The 5,066-nt window shown below is 53.6% G+C and overlaps 1 pseudogene; it reads left to right on the plus strand.

Annotated features, from left to right (window-relative positions):
• Nucleotides 1-4,030: 4,030 nt before the first annotated feature.
• LOC121880245 lies at nucleotides 4,031-4,193 on the plus strand (annotated as a pseudogene).
• The last annotated feature ends 873 nt before the right edge of the window (nucleotides 4,194-5,066 follow it).

The raw sequence follows: 5,066 nt of genomic DNA on the forward strand, positions 1-5,066 counted from the left end.
CGCGATCTATCAATTACACTAGCCAGGTCGCTCTCCCTATTGAACATTATTACTCTCTCCCGTCGCCACTGCGGTTTCCGCGACAGCAGCAGCATCATCATGATGTTGCATCCACCAATTAGTCCGGAACCGGGTTATTCGGCTGTCTGCGAACAGTCCGGTTTTAACCTTACCCAACATCCACTCTCGAGGTGCGGTACGGTGAATGTCCTATCGTCCGACCTTGTATGCTGGATTGCACTATTTCACTATATTAAGGGGAGAGGGTGCCTTCACACACATATTCGGTGTGAAATATCTTCCGCCCCCCAGCGGAGCGCTTCGGCGCCTCTGCGAAGCAAAGCGCGGCATTCAAAAACAACAACCAAAATTGCCGTCGCTTCCCTGCCCTGCAGTGGCTGGAGCAGAAGGAGAGAGAGAGAGAGAGATTTTAGTCTCATTGGATCAGAGGAATGGCAGTGGAGCGGGCTTATGGCGAGTAGGCTCGCGCTCTATCAATTACACTTGCCAGGTCTCTCTTCCGTTTGGACATTATTTACTCCGTCTCTCTCTCTCTCTCTCGGCGCACACGTCGCCACCCTACTAGTTTCCGTCACAGCATATGCTGCGGCCTTTCAGTCCGGAACGGGGCTCCCCTTCGCCTTGCTGTCTGCCCAACTTAGCGGACTTGCGTTGGCTGATCACCCGTCTTCGCGTCTGTGCCGGCCTTCAATGCAGCGCCCAACCGTCTCTTGACCGAGATTCATTGCACTATTCCACGCGCAAACGGCTACCCTAAATGTGCATAGACAACGCTCATGGTTCAACACGACCAGGGCGCAGTCTGGGAGCCGAGTATACTAAAAAGAGAGTTTAGCAGCCAAAACTCGTCAAAGCACACGTTGGGTTACCCCATCACCTAACAACGATGATGGCGGTTCCCACCCGTGAAATACACAACCTAACCAATATTGGGCGACGATGGCGCTCATGAGCCCACGTCCCCACAAACAGTAAGAGAAAGAGAGAGAGAGGAGGAGATGGGCCAATGTGCGGTCCCTCGCCCAATGTCTTATGCCTCGCTGGGGCAAAGAGAAGAGAAGAGGAGCGGATAAGGGAGGAGATTGGCCAACGTGCGGTCCCTCGCCCACTGTCGGCTGCCTCGCTGGAGCTGGGTAAAGAGGAGAGGAGCGGATAAGGGAGGAGATTGGCACACACGGTGGCGCTGCCGGCGCCGAGGATAGCAAGAGAAGGTGCAGTTTGATCTGATCATCTGGTTTGCTATTTCTCTAAGGCCAACGTGCGGTCCCTCGCCCAATGTCGGCTGCCTCGCTGGGGCAAAGAGAAGAGGAGAGGATAAGGGAGGAGATTGGCACACACGGTGGCGCTGCCGGCGCCGAGGATAGCGAGAGAAGGTGCAGTTTGATCTGATCATCTGGTTTGCTATTTCTCTAAGGCCAACGTGCGGTCCCTCGCCCAATGTCTTCTGCCTCGCTGGGGCAAAGAGAAGAGAAGAGGAGCGGATAAGGGAGGAGATTCGCCAACGTGCGGTCCCTCGCCCAATGTCGGCTGCCTCGCTGGAGCTGGGGCAAAGAGGAGCGGATAAGGGAGGAGATTGGCACACACGGTGGCGCTGCCGGCGCCGAGGATAGCAAGAGAAGGTGCAGTTAGATCTGATCATCTGGTTTGCTATTTCTCTAAGACCAACGTGCGGTCCCTCGCCCAATGTCTTCTGCCTCTCTCTCAATCTCACTATTTTGGCCGCCGTGATAGGCGCCGCCAACAGCAGCAGCTACCTGGTTGATCCTGCCAGTAGTCATATGCTTGTCTCAAAGATTAAGCCATGCGTGTGTAAGTACAAGCCGATTTAAGGCGAAACCGCGAATGGCTCATTAAATCAGCTATGTTTCATTGGATCTGTAAACCCACTTACTTGGATAACTGTGGCAATTCTAGAGCTAATACATGCAATTGGTCTCTGACCGCAAGGGAAGCGCGCTTTTATTAGTTCAAAACTGGTCGGGCCCCGGTCCGTAACCCACCTGTGGTGAATCTGAATAACTTCGGGCTGAGCGCACGGTCTCCGCACCGGCGCCGCTTCTTTCAAGTGTCTGCCTTATCAGCTTTCGATTGTAGGTTATGCGCCTACAATGGCTATAACGGGTAACGGGGAATCAGGGTTCGATTCCGGAGAGGGAGCCTGAGAAACGGCTGCCACATCTAAGGAAGGCAGCAGGCACGCAAATTACCCACTCCCGGCACGGGGAGGTAGTGACGAAAAATAACGATGTGAGTCTCATCCGAGGCCTACATAATCGGAATGAGCGCTTTAAATCCTTTAACGGTATCCATTGGAGGCAAGTCTGGTGCCAGCAGCCACTTGATCAGTCCGCTCCAATAGCGTATATTAAAGTTGTTGCGGGTTAAAAAGCTCGTAGTTGGATCTCAGTTCGGACTGACGGTGCACACGCCAGTGTTTACCTCCGCGGCGCTCCGAACAGCCGCCCCGCCGGCTCGCACAGGATGCTCTTTGTCGAGAGTGTCGAGTGGCGGAGAAGTTTACTTTGAAAAAAATTAGAGTGCTCAGAGCAGGCTATTTGAATAGCCCGAATGTTGATGCATGGAATAATGGAATGGGACCTCGGTTCTATTTTGAAACGGTTCGGAACCAGAGGTAATGACTAATCGGAACAAGTAAGGGCATTAGTATTCCGGCGCTAGAGGTGAGGTGTGGACCGTCGCCGGGCGAACTTCTCTTAACATTGCCAAGAGATGTTTTCATTAATCAAGAACGAAAGTTAGAGGTTCGAAGGCGATCAAATACCGCCCTAGTTCTAACCATAAACGATGCCAACTAGCGATCCGCCGGCGTTATTCCCATGACCCGGCGGGCAGCTTCCGGGAAACCAAAGTCTTTGGGTTCCGGGGGAAGTATGGTTGCAAAGCTGAAACTTAAAGGAATTGACGGAAGGGCACCACCAGGAGTGGAGCCTGCGGCTTAATTTGACTCAACACGGGAAACCTCACCAGGCCCAGACACCGGAAGGATTGACAGATTGAGAGCTCTTTCTCGATTCGGTGGGTGGTGGTGCATGGCCGTTCTTAGTTGGTGGAGCGATTTGTCTGGTTAATTCCGATAACGAACGAGACTCTGGCCTACTAAGTAGTCGGCGGATCTCCAGAAAATGGTGTCGGATACGCCGCTTCTTCTTCTTAGAGGATAGCGGCAATTCTAGCCGCGCGAGTTGAGCAATAACAGGTCTGTGATGCCATAGATGTTCCTGCCAGGCCTGCAGCGCTGAAGGATCAGCAGTTTTCCCCCTCCGAGAGGAGCGGGTAACCCGTTCAAAGCCTTTCTTGATAGGGATTGGGGCTTGCAATTGTTTCCCATGAACGAGGAATTCCCAGTAAGTGCAAGTCATCAGCTTGCGCTGACTACGTCCCTGCCCTTTGTACACACCGCCCGTCGCTACTACCGATTGAATGATTTAGTGAGGCCTTCGGACTGGCGCTCTTGGATTATCGGCCCCGTTGCCCGCGAGGGTTTTCTGGGGTCGTCGCCTCGAGCTGACGGAAAGATGTCCAAACTTGATCATTTAGAGGAAGTAAAAGTCGTAACAAGGTTTCCGTAGGTGAACCTGCGGAAGGATCATTAACAGAGAGAAAGAGAACGGGGCGCTCTTAAAACTACTACTACTCTCCTGATTTGGGCGGTCTCGGGCTCTGCTCTGGCAGCTCCAGCAGCGAAAGAGGACAATCCCGGCCCCCGCACCAAAAATAGGTACCACCACGCTGTAGGTGGACCACACTCGGGCGAGAGCGCGAAGACCGGAGGAGGAGGACGGACGGGGCTTTGGACGGCTGCCCGTCCGTTCCTTACTACCGGCGAATAAGCCTCTTGACCCAAAAAGAGTGAAATTCAAGTGTCAAAAAACAACAACAAGCCGTCCGGCCAAACCCAAACCACAAACTTGGGCTATATCTGTCAAACCCTTTCATTGAGACTCGACCTGTGATGGTTAGTCGCAAAAAGACCAAATGGCAAATACACAACTCTTAACGGGGGATCACTCGGCTCGTGGGTCGATGAAGACCGCAGCAAACTGCGTGTCGGTATGTGAATCGCAAGAATACCAGATACATCGACAAGTTGAACGCATATTGCGGCGGCGGCAGCCATATGAGCTTGTCGCGCCACTCCTCTCACAGTCCGAGGAAATATACATCCATCGGTTGCTGCGAGTTCGGTGCCTGCTGACTGTCTCCCGACACGAGGAGTAAGCGAACCGGCGAGCTTCATGGGGTTTGTCGCGCCCGGCGCCCTTGCGAGGCGTGCCCTTAAAAACAAGCAAGCCTATCACTAGCAAGTCCATGGACTTGGCGCACCCACATTCAGCCACAACAAAGCGACAGTTGTCGCCCTCGCAAATAACTGGAGGCGGCGCTCTTTTGCCTGCTGTCCACAGAGACACGAATGGCCGTCGGCCGCTCATGGCTGATGCTGCACATGTTCTAAGAGGCACTCCATCCCACGAAGAGGAAACGAAACCGGGTCGGATATCTTTTAAGTAAGCCCCGCCGGAATTTCGTCTATCACCTCGAAAAGAGTGCTTGGCATGCATTGCAGTGGAACCTAAATTGATGAGTGCGCCTGGGCCTGCAGTCTACCATGTAGTGGTGCAGGCAGAGAGATGAGAATGCTTGGGTGACGCCGTGCTCTTCCTCACGCGCTCCTCCACCCTCTCCCACGGTCAGACGCGGTGTGGGCGTTCTCTTTGAGAGTTCGCCACGAGTCCACATCTATCTCATGACTGGGAGGGAGGCAGGGGGAGTTCTCTCTAAACGCGTTAAAGACGGTGTTGCGCCTCATAACGGCGCTCGCCGGGATAGAGCACTAGTTCTGCAGCCGGAAAGGCCGCTCACGCCAATTAATACTGCGACTCTCGCTCTCTTTCTCCGGATAAACAAGTGCCACTGCTGTGGCATGCGGGAACGGGGAAAGAGGTCAAAGTTTAAGCGGCAAAGGTGCGGCCGAGTAAGGGCGGAACACGGGCGTATATGCATTAAAACTGTGTGTGTATATGACT

The sequence above is a fragment of the Homarus americanus genome, unplaced genomic scaffold, assembly GCF_018991925.1.
Source record: "Homarus americanus isolate GMGI-L3 unplaced genomic scaffold, GMGI_Hamer_2.0 scaffold59374, whole genome shotgun sequence".
In the NCBI taxonomy this organism is placed as follows: Eukaryota; Metazoa; Arthropoda; class Malacostraca; order Decapoda; family Nephropidae; genus Homarus; species Homarus americanus.